Source organism: Oryctolagus cuniculus, unplaced genomic scaffold, assembly GCF_964237555.1.
Source record: "Oryctolagus cuniculus unplaced genomic scaffold, mOryCun1.1 SCAFFOLD_55, whole genome shotgun sequence".
NCBI lineage: Eukaryota > Metazoa > Chordata > Mammalia > Lagomorpha > Leporidae > Oryctolagus > Oryctolagus cuniculus.
This window is the reverse complement of record NW_027208214.1, coordinates 592,777-608,243: the sequence shown is the minus strand read 5'-3', so window position 1 is coordinate 608,243 and position 15,467 is coordinate 592,777. Positions and strand designations below refer to the sequence as shown.

Sequence of the window (15,467 nt, the reverse complement as noted above, 5' to 3'; positions counted from 1 at the left end):
CTGATCAAATAAGCCTCAACCAAAAATGTAATGTGCAGTAAAATTGAGCAATAATATTTAGTGCATTATTAACAGAACCTATTTCTAGGTATTTAAAATGCTTTTGTTCACATAGAAGTCCTCAATTTAAATTTGTTTAAAAGAGAGATGACTATTTTCAATTTTGAGCAATAAATTCGTGTCATTCCTAAAAGAAAAAAAAATACAATTAGCATTAACATTCAATGTAGCGTCAAAGTGAAAATACCACTAAAAAATTAAAACATAACTTGGATTTTATACTAGGAAAATACAAAATATAAGAACACACAATTTTTAAAACACAGCAGTGATTTCAGTAAAACATTTTTTTTCACGGCACTGATTTGTTTTTAATTTTTAGAATCTCTTGCTGTGACACAACAGGTTAACCCGCTGCCTGTGATGCCAGTATCCCATTTGGGCACCAGATCAAGTCCCAGCTGCTCCACTTCCAATCCAGCTCCCTGCTTATGTGCCTGGAAAAGCAGTAGAATATGGTCCAAGACCTTGGACCCCTGCACCCACGTGGAAGACCTGGAAGAAGCTCCTGGCTCCTGGCTTCAGCTTGGCCCAGCTTTGGCTGTTGCAGCCATTTGGGGAGTAAACCAGTGGATTGAATCAATCTCTCTCTCATTCTGCCTTTCAAATAAATAAAACAAACCTTTAAGAAGAAGTATTTTAAGAAACTCTGGATGACCGATTTTGCCTTTACAAAATCCTGTCCCCAAACAGTGAGACTCCTGGTTTATGAAGGACCCACAGGGAGGAGTGCAGGTGCCTTCAGCAGTTGCTCCACACTCAGAGCTGCACGCTTCTCTGATCTATGAGAGGCTCGGAGGGTGCAAGAGCCCGCCAGCCCCCACAGCTGTGCACCTGTGAGCTCACACATCCCAGCTCATACACCTGGGCACCCGACACACACGCATGGGGCATGCACCATGAGTGATGGCAGCCCCCAAGTGAGGAAGAAGCCCCCAGGAAGGCTGTCTTCCACCTCAGAACCAGGGCAGAGAGTGATCAGTGCCACCAAGGGGACAGAACCTTGTCACCCCAGCTGTCATCCTGAGTCATATCTAGAAGCCCTCCCTGTGTGCCCAGCCCTGGACTGAAAGCACCATGCACCTGGCAGCCTGATGCCCCACAGAGCCCCAGGAGGGAGGAAGCACAGGTACTGTTCTACATCTGAGGGCACCGAGATCAGAGACATCAAGGCCCTTTCACAAGGCTGGATTTGAACTCTGGGGTCTCTCTGAGCCCCTCCCCTGCACCCCACCCCTGGTCTCTAAGGTGGGCTGACACCAGAGGAGGTGTCTGCCAATCACTTCCAGGATCTGACTTCCTGTCTTCCTCCATGCATCACGTGCCTGAGATTGTCTGTGAGCCTCTCTGGGAGGGAAACGTGGCCTGGGTTGCTCCCTGCAGGCCCCAGGCCCCTGGTGTCCCTGTGCCCCTGTGTCACTGTGTCTGCATTACACGAGAGGCCCCTGGCCACATCTGGCTGCAGCCTGGAAGGTGAGCAAAGCATGTGCACGTGTGCACTTGGCATCCAATGCACATGCATGTGGACACACACTCCTGGGCCCCTCTGGGGAAGAAGAAGGCAGGAGAGGGGGGGTCACGGAGCAGGAGGGAGGGGTGTGGCTGAGGTCAGGGGAGGTGAGGCTCACCCAAGCAATGTCCACACACCATCCCTCATCATCTGTGCCCCAGTCACAGAGCCCCAGCTATGCCAGAGCACATGAAGGACCCAGGGCCCAGAGGGGCAGGCACGTGGACCCGTGCAAGGTCACTCTGTGTGGAGGGGCAGACACATGGACCTGTGCAAGGTCGCTCTGTGTGGAGGGGCAGGCACATGGACCTGTGCAAGGTCACTATGTGTGGAGGGGCAGACACACGGACCCGTGCAAGGTCACTCTGTGTGGAGGGGCAGGCACATGGACCCATGCAAGGTCACTCTGTGTGGAGGGGCAGGCACACGGACCCGTTCAAGGTCACTCTGTGTGGAGGGGCAGGCACACGGACCCGTGCAAGGTCACTCTGTGTGGAGGGGCAGGCACACAAACCTGTGCAAGGTCACTGTGTGGAGGGGCAGGCACATGGACCCGTGCAAGGTCACTCTGTGTGGAGGGGCAGGCACACAAACCCGTGCAAGGTCACTCTGTGTGGAGGGGCAGACACATGGACATGTGCAAGGTCACTATGTGGAGGGGCAGGCACATGGACCCATGCAAGGTCACTGTGTGGAGGGGCAGGAACATGGACCCGTGCAAGGTCACTCTGTGTGGAGAAGGCAGGGCCAGGCCTGGAACTCAGATCCCTGAGCCCAGCTCAGGCCCCTGACATCAGAATGGGAGGCCAGGACTTGCTTTGTGTGAAAGGTGGTGGCCAGAGAGGGCAGGAAGTGTGAGATGAGGAAGGAGGGCAGCTGATACAAGGGTCGTGGCCAAGGTTGCCACTGTGGCACCAGGGACTCAAATCTGCTGGGACCTCTGAGGGTGGCACAGAGGCCTCCCAGGATTGCCCATCAGCTCTGCAACCTGCAACTGGGGTCCTTACTTCCCGACTTCTGGGGTGCACTTGCCCAAGAGCCCTGAGAGCTCCTATGGCACCCCTGGCACTGTCCTAGGCACACTTGGTGCAGGCTTCAGTGCAAGCTGTGGGCACAGAGTAAGAGAGCACAGAGTGCTGGCAGATCAGACAGAGGGGTCATGGGCATGAGTCAGGGGCAGAGCTGTCAGCCGAGGTGCTGCAGCATAGCAGCTGTAGCCCCCACCTGCGACACCAGCATCCCATACGGACACTGGTTTGAGTCCCTGTCGATCCACTTCTGATCCAGTTCCCTACCAATGGCCTGGGAAAACAGTGAAAGGTGACCCAGCTAGCTCCTGGCTCCGGCCTGGTCCAGCGCTGGCCATTGCGGCCATTTGGGGAGTGAACCAATGGATGGAAGATCTCTCTCCCTCCCTGTGCCTTTGAAATAAATGAATCTTAAATGACAACAAAAACCCTGCTGTTGATTTTGGCCTCCATGAGGTCACTGCCTGGGCACCCAGCTCCTCTGTGCTGCCGGCCGCTGGCAGGCCTCTCCCTCTGGACAGCAGTTCCTGGGCATGCCCCTCTCCTTTGCCCTCACGACTGCCCTGTGGGGTCCTCGCTGCTGCGGGGATGGCTTCCACTCTGCAGGTGAGAAAGCTGACACACAAGCAGCCAGGGATGATGGTCAGCTACACAGCTGGCTCCAGAGGCCGGGTCTAATTACCTCCAGAACACCTCCGACCCCAAGTTACCTGGCTCCCCCCACCCCCGCCGCCGGGGGAGTTTCCGCAAGTTTCCAGCTCGGCCGCTTGAGGCCAGCGGCTGGCTCAGGTCACTGCCTGGGTTGGGTACTGGATGTGTTTGCAGCACTGGGGGGCTGGGGAGCCTGGAGGCCCTGGGGGCCGGCCCTGTGGACCCCTCCTGGCCTTTCTGCCCCCAGGCTGGGTGTCAGCAGAGCCCTAACTCTCGGGCTGGAGGGAAAAGGTGCTCACCTTCCCATGGCCTCGACAGCTTGATTACAAGCAGCTGTGGCAGGAGAGCTGCTTGCAATCAGAGGGATTGGACTAAGCAGGCGTCCCCCTCAGGGTGCTAAGCAGAGTGAGCCCTGGGACCTGGCGCTGCTGCGTCTTCCTCCCAGCCAGATCCCTGCACCTTGCATGCAGTCCAAGTTCTTAATCAAAAACACCTGGCTCCCGTTCCCCAGGTTGCTGTTTTCAGAGGGCCAGGTGCGCCCTCTGTGCCCAGCTCTGCTGACATCAACGTCCCTGGTCCTCACAGCTGGCCTGGGAGGCACCCATGTCACAGGCGGGGACACAGAGGCACAGCAGAGTCCCACGGCTGGGAAGGGCAGAGCCAGGCTTCCAGCCTGGGCCTGGCCCCAAGACCTCTGCTCCCCGAGAGTAAGATTGCACGCACCTGGTAAGGGCGGGGCTGGCAGCTTCTCCCTGAAGAACCACCTTGTGGGTGGACGAGAGACAGAGGCTGGGGAAGACAAGGAAGCCGATTGCACTTGGCCCACAGCCTAGATGCGGGGGCAGAACCTCACCTGGCTGCCCAGGCCTCTGTCTCCCTGCTGGAGAGTTAGGCTGCAGAGGGGAGAGGGCAGGAAAGAGGGGCAGCACTGACCAACCTACTCTGGGGCTCTAAGCCACCCTCAGGCTCTGCCTCCCTCTGCCCCCCACATCAGACTGGGGGAGTGAGCTTGTGCCCATGCCCCCAAGGGGCCAGGACACTGGGGCCATCCTTCCTCCTCTGCCCTTTTGCCTCGGTGGGGTGGGGGTGGAGGCACAGGCCTGGCACTCTGGGCCACAGCCAAGGAGAGCTGCTGGAGGGATTCCCGCATATCTGGAAGTTGCTGGAGTTCTCCGCCCTCCGCCCACTGCCCATGAGAGGCACTAGAAGCCCACTGTGACATCACCTGACACTGATTAAATGCTTGCTGTGTACCAGGAGCTTGGCGCACCTTCTAAAGTGTTTTTGGTGGACAGAAGGATGGCCATGAGAGCCAATTCCCCAAGGAAGATGGGGAGTGGGCAGCTCTGGCTTTCCCAGGTCACACAGCACTTCCACGAGGGCTCCAGCTGGGGCCAGGTTTCCCCTCTGGTCTCGGTGGAGGTGCCCCAGCATGGAAGGCTGGGTGGGTGGGGAGCCGGGAGTCTGGAGATACTTTAGTGGAGATGCAGTCCCCTATGGGTGTGGACGATGGATTCAGGGTTATGGGGGGTTCCTTATAACCAGAACCACATGTCTGTCCATCCAGCCCCCTCTGGGAATCCAGGGAACAAAAGGGCAGGCATCTTGGGGGCCCAGGGTAATCTGTGTCCTGGGCCCCAGCCTAGTGAGAGGTCCTAGGTCCAGCCCAGCAGGTGGCCTCAGGTGTCAGCCAGCCAGCCAGGTGCGGGCACTGCGCGGATGCTTTCACAGCTGCTGCTGTGACCACAGGGCTGAGGCCCAGCTTGGCTGGCCGATTCCATCCGGGGAAGGGGCGCAGCATGCCGAGGACTTGGGATCTGGGGTGTGGTGGGCCCTCCAGGCACACAGCACTGTGCACCCTTCTGGACCCAGTCCCCCAGCCCCTCCTCTCCCCCCATCAGCTGCAGGGGGCTGGTTCCCAGGTACAGTGAAGCACGCACAAGGACTCTAAGCTGTAGCACATCCTCCCTGGGCAGGTGAGCAGCCTAAGGCCTGGCATGGGAGGGCAGCCCCAGCCTGCAGTTAGCCAGCAACTGACTCCACCTCCCGTTCTGGGTTCCATGCCTGCTCCACCACCACCCTGCCATCTTTCAGGGAATCCAGCAAGCACGGGGCTGTGGGGTTCTATGTCTGCACCACCACCACCCTGCCATCTTTCAGGGGATCCAGCAGGCACGGGGCTGTGGGGTTCCATGTCTGCACCACCACCACTCTGCCGTCTTTCAGGGGATCCAACAGGCACGGGGCTGTGGGGTTCCATGCCTGCCCCACCACCACCCTGCCATCTTTCAGGGGATCCAGCAAGCACAGGGCTGTGGGGTTCCATGCCTGCACCACCACCACCCTGCAGTCTTTCAGGGGATCCAGCAGGCACAGGGCTGTGGGGTTCCATGCCTGCACCACCACCACCACCCTGCCATCTTTCAGGGGATCCAGCAGGCATGGGGTTATGTCTGTTCACTCCTTCACTTTCATTCACTTGTTCATCCGTTCATGCAGTAACACTGAGCACCAGCTCCAGGTCCTTCACCAAAGCACCAAGTGTGCATTCTGGGTGAACGGAGCCACCTAAGCCACAACCCTGTCTGCAGGGGCTCCCACCCACTAGGCAGACTACAGGAGCCTGGCGGCAGGGCCAGGAGGGTGCCGGGAGGAGGAGGTGAGAGAGGGAGGCTCAGCGCATGGGCCCTGGCTGCATTCCCCCTCACACAAGGGGGGAGGCAGAGGTGGAGGAGGGTGGTGGAAGGGAGATGGAGAGGGTGAGCAGGATGCAGACTGGGACCTCACAGCCAGCGCACCCCGCTGTGGCCAGGTGGTGCCGACTCCTTCCCGCTCTTGCTGGGACCTGTCCTCCCACCAGCCACCACCTTTCCCTCTTGCCACAGGATGAAGCTGTTCAGGGCAAACACCTGCCCCAGGAATGCAGAGACCCTGGGAATGGCTGAGTAGCAACCGAGGCAGGTGTTCTGGGGCTGGGGCTTCCATGCACAGGGGATGCAGGGAGAATCTGTGGTGCCTGCCCCTTTGCCCCCACTTCACTTTCAGGGGCAGAGCTCGTGTCACCAAAGCCAGCCTGCCTGTGTACAGCTACGCAGGACAACCCAGAGCTAAGCCTCAGGGTTGACTGACTCACATCTCAATCCCAACATCTCTCCCAGGGCTTTTGTCTCTGCTTCAGTGAAGCGAGGGTTGGAGCAGACAAGAAAACGTTCAGCCATGTCTGCCCTGGGCTTGGTGGAGTGATAAGCACTCTGTAAAATTTACATGAAAAAAGCAAAGGATTTAGAATACCCAACACCAGATTGAAAGGGCAGGATAGGGTTGGAGGACTTAATGTTTCTGAATAAATGTTACTGGAAGAATTGTAATCAAGACTCAATACTGGCCGGCGCCGTGGCTCAATAGGCCTTGCGGCGCCAGTACACCGGGTTCTAGTCCCGGTCGGGGCGCCGGATTCTGTCCCAGTTGCCCCTCTTCCAGGCCAGCTCTCTGCTATGGCCCGGGAGTGCAGTGGAGGATGGCCCACATGGGAGACCAGGATAAGTACCTGGCTCCTGGCTTTGGATCAGCGCAATGCGCCGGCCGCAGCGCGCTGGCCGTGGCGACCACTGGAGAGTGAACCAAGAGCAAAAAGGAAGACCTTTCTCTCTGTCTCTCTCACTGTCCACTCTGCCTGTCAAAAAAAAAAAAAAGACTCAATACTGTGGGGCCAGCCTTTTGGCACAGCGCTGGCAACCTAGGATTCCCCTATCATTTTGCCAGCTTGAGTTTCAGCTGCTCTGCTTCCAATTCCATCTCCCACCAACGTGCCTGGGAAGGCAGGAGAAGATGACCCGAGTACTTGGGCCTCTACCACCCATGTGAAAGATCTGAGTGGAGTTTCAGGCTCCTGGCTGTGGGCTGGCCTATCCAGGCTACTGTAACCATCTGGGGAATGAACCAGCATACGAAAGATCTCTCTGTGTCCCCATCTCTCTCTGTCATGCTACCTTTCAAATAAATAAATCTTAAAAAAGACTGCAATACTGGCATAAAGAGAGACTAGAAATCAATAGATAATTATAAAAGAAGAGAGAACACAGAAATAGACCCAAATTTTTATGGTCATCTCATTTTCACCAAAGAGCCAAAGGAATCCAATAGGCTAAGAAAATGCTTTTTAACAAATACTGTTGATATTTATAAAGAATCTTCAGAAAGTTTATGGAAAATGTATATTAGGGAAAAACTATGCATGGATTTCAAATTCTTTAGCACCTAAATCCACTTACCTTTTCATTCCATTTTCCATAAAGTTTTCATGAACATTGCTTTATTAAATATATGTGTATTCCTATGAAAAAATTAAGCTTTAACACCTTCAAAAATAGTTTGAGATGAATTGTAGATTTCAATATAAGCTAAAAATCTATACCTATAGAATTTTTACTCATAAAGTTGCTAAAAGAAAAATAAGAGAATATGTTCAACACATGGAGATAGGCAGAAGTTTATCAAGATATAGCAAGTAAAAATGATAGAATAAAAATAATGTTAAATTGGACTTCGTCAAAATTAAAAATAAATATCAGGCCAGTGCTGTGGAACAGTTGGTTAAAGCCCCGGCCTGCAGCACAGGCATCCCACATGAGCACTGGTTCAAGTCCCAGCTGCTCTATTTCCAATCCTGTTCCCTGCTAATGTACCTGGGAAGGTAGTGGAGTGGGAGACCTGGAAAAAGCTCCTGGCTCCTGGCTTTGGATCAGCTCAGCTCCAGCTATTGTGGCTATTTGGAGAGTGAACCAAAGGATGGAAGGTCTCTCTCTCTCTCCCTTTCTCTCCCCGCCCCCTCTCTCTGTGTCTCTACCTCTTTATAACTCTGTCTTTCAAATAAATAAAATAAATCTTGAAAAAATATATCATGCCGCACACCAGAAAAAAATTTTACTACACATTTCTGCCAAAGAATTTGTATCCAAAATACATAAAAATCTTTGAAAACCAATCAATTTATACACACACACACACACATTCACAAGGGATGTTACCTAATTTAAACAGGTTAATTCATAAAGAAATCATAGCAATCTTGCATGTTAAAATGCTCTGCATGTGGCCGGTGCCACGGCTCACTAGGCTAATCCTCCGCCTTGAGGCGCCGGCACTCCAGGTTCTAGTCCCGGTCGGGGTGCCGGATTCTGTCCCAATTGCCCCTCTTCCAGGCCAGCTCTCTGCTGTGGCCAGGGAAGTGCAGTGGAGGATGGCCCAAGTGCTTGGGCCCTGCACCCCATGGGAGACCAGGATAAGTACCTGGCTCCTGCCTTTGGATCAGCGCAGTGCACCAGCCACAGCGTGCCGGCCGTGGCGGCCATTGGAGGGTGAACCTACGGCAAAGGAAGACCTTTCTCTCTGTCTCTCTCTCTCACTGTCCGCTCTGCCTGTCAATAAATAAATAAATAAATAAAGTGCTCTGCATGATTCTGTACTGGATGCTTAAATGTGGAAGAAATTGCTGCAAAGACAAATATTATTCAATTGATGAAATGTCAGTGTAAATTTTGGATTAGGAAGCCATTTTATCAGAGTCGGTGTTTGTGGCACAATGGGTTAAGCCACCACTTGGAATGCCCACATTTCATATTGGAGTCCTGGCTTCAAGTCCCACTTCTGTTTCCAACCATTTCTTGCAAATGTATGTTCTGGGAGGCAGCAGAGGACGGACCAAGTGCTTGGGTTCCTGCTACTCACACAGAATTGGATGGAGTTCCTGGCTTTTGGCTTCAACCTGGCTCAGTCCAGGCTGTTGCAGGCACAACAGATGAAAGATCTTTCTACCACTTTGCCTTCCAAATAAGTAAATAAAATTAAAACAAGAATACCATTTTATCAATGTTAAATTTCTTTTTAAAAATATTTATTTACTTATTTGAATGCCAGAGTTCCACACAGAGACAGAGAGATGGAGAGAGACAGAGACAAAGAGAGATCTTCCATGCACCGGTTAACTCACCAGAGAGCCACACAGCCAGGGCCAGGCTAGACCAAAGCTGGGAGATTGTTGCAGGCTCCCATGTTGGTGCAGAGGCCCAAGCCCTTGGACCATCTTCTGCTGCTTTCCCCAGGCCATTAGCAGGGAGCTGGACTGGAAGTGGAGCAGCCGAGACTCAAACTGGCACCCATATGGGATGCCATTGTCATAGTTGGTGACTTTACTTGCTGCACCACAATGTTGGCCCCAACGTTAAATTTCTGATTTTGATCCATGTCCTGAGGTTTTATAAAAGAGTGTTCTTTTTCACAGGAAATATGAGTATATCCTAAAATGTTGAAGCCATTGTATCCCTGATTCACTTTCAAAATATTCATAAAATATAACATATGTGGGGAGGTAATACATAAAATGCAAATATAAACAATTGATGAATCCAAACAAAATGCATGCTATGATTTATGCGTATCCCCTAAAATTCACATGTTTGATATTTAATCTCCAATTTTATATGTTAATGGCAGTTAGAATTGGCACTTTAGGAAGGTGTTTGAGATTAATGAGATCAGGAGCGTGAGGCTCCATGATGGCATTAGTAGCCCTGTCACCATGGAATGCTCTCTGCCATGTCACCATGCCATAAGAAGGCCCCCACCAGATGCCAATGCCAATCTCTGGGGTACCCCAGTATTTATTTGAAAGGCAGAGTTACAGAGAGGCAGAGACAGAGATAGAGAGAGAAAGAGAAAGTTCTTCCATGCACTGGTTCATTCCCCAGTTGGCCACAATGGCCAGAGCTGGGCTGATCTGAAACCAGGAGCCAGGAGCTTCTTCAGGGTCTCCCATGTGGGTACAGGGCCCAAGGACTTGGGCCATCTTCCACTGTTTTCCCAGGCCATAGCAGAGAGCTGGATCTGAAGTGGAGCAGCCGGGACTTGAACTGGCACCCCATATGGGATGCCAGCACTGCAGGCGGCAGCTTTACCTGCTATGCCACAGTGCAGCCCTGAGAAGCAAATATTTCAAATAAATTATCCAGTCTCAGATATTCTGTTATATGAGCAAAAATGAATTAAGACAGTATGGGGGGAGTTTCTCATACTATTGTAGCTTTGCTGTAAGGCTGAAAATATATCAAATTGAAATGTTAGAAAAATCAATGGGACAGAGGATTTTGGGAAGACAGCAGAGTAGGAAGAACAAGAGAAATCTCTGCCTACTTACACATCATTTATACTGGAGGAATCTGATGGATCTGTTTTGGCACTCAGGAGTCTCCTGCAGCAGGTTTGGATGGTGAGCTGTGGATAGTTTCAGCTCTTAGCATGGTAGCAGCTGCCCATGCTTCACAGTCAGTCCCATGGCAAGCAACTGCACTGCGTTCCTGAAGTAGCTTGCACACATTTGACAGGAGCAGGTAGATGGGGGAAGATGAAGCAAGCCCTGGAGAAGGGAGATCATCTGAGTTCCAGAGTTACTACATCATTTAACCCAGCACAAATCATGATGCATCAAAGAAGCAGGAAAATATGGTCCCTTAATATACATAGATAGATACATACATATATAGTATTAATATAAAAACAAAATATATAGAATAATTTATATATAACACCAATGTACACACACATACATAAAGCAAACAGAAACAGACCCTAAAAAAGATCTAGTGCCAAACATACTAGACAAAGACTTTTAAATAACTGTCTTAAAGATATTCTGAGAACTAAAGGAATATGCAGAGAAAATCAAGAAAATGATATGTGAACAAAAATACCAATATCAATAAACAGGCTGGCGCCGTGGCTCACTAGGCTAATCCTCTGCCTGTGGCGCCGGCATACCGGGTTCTAGTCCCGGTTGGGACGCCAGATTCTTTCCCGGTTGCCCCTCTTCCAGGCCAGCTCTCTGCTGTGGCCTGGGAGTGCAGTGGAGGATGGCCCAAGTGCTTGGGCCCTGCACCCCATGGGAGACCAGGATAAGCACCTGGCTCCTGCCTTCGGATCAGCGTGCCGGCCGCGGCGGCCATTGGAGGGTGAACCAACGGCAAAGGAAGCCCTTTCTCTCTGTCTCTCTCTCTCATAGTCCACTCTGCCTGTCAAAAAAAATATATCAATAAACAATTCAGAAAATAGTACAAAAGGCTGAGAGCTACCTTTGAAGCTGAAAAGTACAATAACTAAAATGAACAATTCATTAGAGGGATTCACAGATGGATCAGAGCTGGCAGAATAAACGATCAGTGAACTTGGAGAGAAGATAACCACCAACTTCAAATGTAAAGGAAACAGGTTGAAGCAAAGTGAATAGAACCTAAGAGACTTGCTGGGACAACATCAAGTGGACCAACAAAAGCATCCTGGGAGTCTGAAGGAATAACTAGAGAAACATCAAGACACCTGACAAGCTCAAAGACACCTGTGGGGCTCCATGGGATGCGCAGCCATGGAGCCCCCACGTCAAGGTCAGTCTGATAGCTGTTGCTGTGTCTTTATCACAAGGTGGATGTTGCTAGTTTCGGTTAGGGCAATACTTTCCCACAGTCGGGACTTTCCAGAGGAGTTGAGAATGTTGTAAACAACAAGATGGCACCGAGGACCGCGCGGTGAGCCTGCCTGCTGCGTGACACCTCATCTGATTGGCCCGAGGACGTGTGCACACTGCGTGAACAGACAGCGGATTGGAGTGTTCCATGCATGGACTTGAGCCCACTTGCAATTGGCCAGATTTTGCATATAAGCTGTGTGCTGAGGAAGGAGGGGGCTTTCCTGTCCACTCTCCTCCCTTCATTCTTTCTCTGTCATTGTTATTTTCTCATTAAAAGTCTACTGAAGACCGATAAGCTGTGAACAGTGCCGTTCCTTTGCGGGCAAGGGAGCGGCAGACACCCACATCAGGACAGTGTAATCTCATTTTGAAACAGAGAACCCTGACAACTTGAGATAGAAGCAAATAATCACATACAACATATCCCCCAACAACTGGCAGATTTCTCATCAGAAACCATGATGGCCATCAGGCAGTGGGCTGATATATTCAAAGGGACATAAAACTAAAACTAATAATAATAATAATAATAATAAACAACTGTCAACCAAGAATCCCATATCCATCAAAACTGTCCTCCAAAAGCAGGGGAGAAATTTAGACATTCTCAGGAAAGCAAAAGCTAAGGAGAATTTTACCACTAGAGCTTCTCTTTAAGAAATTCTAGGCCGGCGCCACGGCTTACTAGGCTAATCCTCCACCTGGACTGGTTTATCAGTTCTAGCAGCTTTTTGGTGGAATGTTTAGGTTTTTGCCATGTATAACGTCATGAAATCTGTAAACTTGAATGTTTTTATTTCTTCCTTTCAAATTTTGATGTCCTTTATTTCTTTCTCCTCCATAACTGCTCTTGCTAATACTTCCAGTACTATACTGAAAAAGAGTTGTGAAAATGAACATTCTTGTCTTGTTCCAAATCTGAGGGGAAATGCTTTCAGCTTTTCCTCAATCAGTATGATATAGTAATTAAAGCATCTTGGTACTGGCATAAAAAGTGACATATAAATCAATGGAACAGAATAAAGAGCCCAACAATTAATCTAGGTATATATGACCAAATGATTTTTGATAAAAGTGGCCAGACTATACACTGGAAAAAAGATGATCTCTTCAAAAAATTGTGCTGGCAAAACTGAATGTATATATGTGGAAGAATTAAATTAGATCCGTATTTCTCATTGTATACAAAAATCAACTCAAGATGAATCAAAGACCTACATTTAAGACCTGAGCGTATGAAATTGCTGGAAGAAAATTCAGTTGAAAGTGCTACAAGACATTGATGTAGATTATGACTTCTTGTATAAGATTCCCAAAGCATAGGCAAAAACAAAAAATGAAAAAACAGAAGAAAACCTAGAAAAAAGGGATTATATCAAACTCAGAAGCTTCTGCATAGAAAAGTAAACAGTGAGTAGCGTGAAAAGACACCCAATAGAATGGGAAAAATATTTGCAAGTTACCTATCAGACAAAAGATTAATATCTAGAATATATCAGCAGCTCAAAAAATTCAGAAACAGCAGCAACAACAAAAAAGTAATAATTCAGTTAAGAAATGGGCAAGAGACTTCAGTACAGAGTTCTCAAAAGAAATACAATTGGCCAACAAATATTTGAAAAAAATTCAACATCACTAGCTTTTAGGGAAATGCAAAAGCAAACTGCAAGATATACCTAATCTCTGTCAGTATGGCTATTATCCAAGAGACATAGAGACAAAGGATTGTGAGGATGTGGAGAAGGGGGAACTCATACACTACTGGTGGGAATATAAATTAGTGCAGCCACTGTGGAAAACAACATGGAGATTTCTCTAAAAGCTAGAAATAGCCTTGCCATATGATCCAGCACTTGGCTACAAGGTATATACCCGAAAATGTGAACATGTTGTATCAAAGAGATATCTGCACCATTGTGCTTATAGCAGCACTATTCACAATAGACAAAATATGGAATCAACCAAGGAACACATCACCAAATGAATGGATAAAGAAAGTGTACATATGACGATGGAATATTATTCAGCCAGAAAACAGAATGAAATTCTGCCATTGGCATCAAAATGGATGCAACTGGAAGACACTATGTATAGTGAAATAAGCCTGACCCAGAAAGACAAGTACCACATGTTCTCTCACATTCCTCCGTGTTTGCTTGATCTAATTAAATGACAGAGATTGAAAAAATAAATAAAAAATATGATCCCCTACACACTACCCACTGGAGACTAACTTTAGATAGAAAGACACAAGAGATTTCAAGAACAAAGCAGGAAAAAGAACTTCCATATAAATAGCAACCAAAAGAGAGTGTGGATGGCTGTATTCATATTAGACAAGATAGAATTTAAATCTAAAAAATTTACAAGCAACAAAGGACATTAAAAATTAATAAAATATTCACTATAGCAAAAAGATATAACAGTTATTAACACATTTTTAACAATACCATCAAAGTATATGAATATAGTTGGACATTTCAATATTATATTGTAAATAGTGAATAAAATAACCATACAGAAGGTAAGTAAGGAAATAGAAGACTTAAATCAACTTGAAATGGCAGACACATGTGGAACCCTTGACCCAAGAACAACACAACATTCTTCTTGAGTACACCAGGGGGAGCCAGCACTGTGGCGCAGCAGCTTAAAACACCAGCCTGCAGTGCCAGCATCCCATATGGGAGCCAGTTCAAGCCCAGGCTTCTATCCAATCCAGTTTCCTGCTAGTGTACCTGGGAAAGCAGCAGAGCATGGCCCAAGTGCTTGGGCCCCTGCACCTAATGTGGGAGACCCAGTGGAAGCTCCTGGCTCCTAGCTTCAGATTGGTCCAGCTCTGGATGTTGTAGCCATTTGGGGAGTGAACCAGCAGATAGAAGACTAAGTCTCTTTGTCTCTCTGTGTCTCTCTGTCTCTCTCTCCCTCTCTGTATCTCTTTCAAATAAATAAAATTAATCTTTTTTTTTTTAAAGTACACAAGGGACATTTTCCAGGATATATCAAATGTCAGGTCACAAATTAAGTCTCAATCAATTTAAATAGATAGATATCATACAAAGCAATTTTTCCCCCACAATAAGATGAAGTTAGAAATCAATAACGGGGCCGGCGCTGCGGCTCACTAGGCTAATCCTCCACCTTGCGGCGCCAGCACACCGAGTTCTAGTCCCGGTCGGGGCACCGGATTCTGTCTCGGTTGCCCCTCTTCCAGGCCAGCTCTCTGCTGTGGCCAGGGAGTGCAGTGGAGGATGGCCCAAGTCCTTGGGCCCTGCACCCCATGGGAGACCAGGATAGGTACCTGGCTCCTGCCATCGGATCAGCGCAGTGCGCTGGCCGCAGTGCACTAGCCGCGGCGGCCATTGGAGGGTGAACCAATGGCAAAGGAAGACCTTTCTCTCTGTCTCTCTCTCTCTCTCACTATCCACTCTGCCTGTCCAAAAAAAAAAAATCAATAACGGTAGGGAAACAGAGAAATCCAAAAAATTGTGAAGATCATATGCACTTCTGAAACAAACCAGTGTGCCAAGGAAAAAATCACAAAGGAAATGAGAAAATACTGGGAAATGAATAGAATAAAAACAAAACATACCGAAACATGCAGGAATAGCACAAACAATACTAAAGGAGAAAGTTAAAGGTAAAAACACTTTAAAAAGAGAGAGAAAAAACAAATAAGAAGAAAAAGCTAAACCAATGCCAA

General features: G+C 49.0%; 1 pseudogene; it reads right to left on the bottom strand.

The window, feature by feature from the left end:
* Positions 1-15,467, bottom strand: part of LOC127490118 (protein CDV3 homolog pseudogene) — a 61,153-nt pseudogene that overhangs the window by 28,050 nt on the left and 17,636 nt on the right.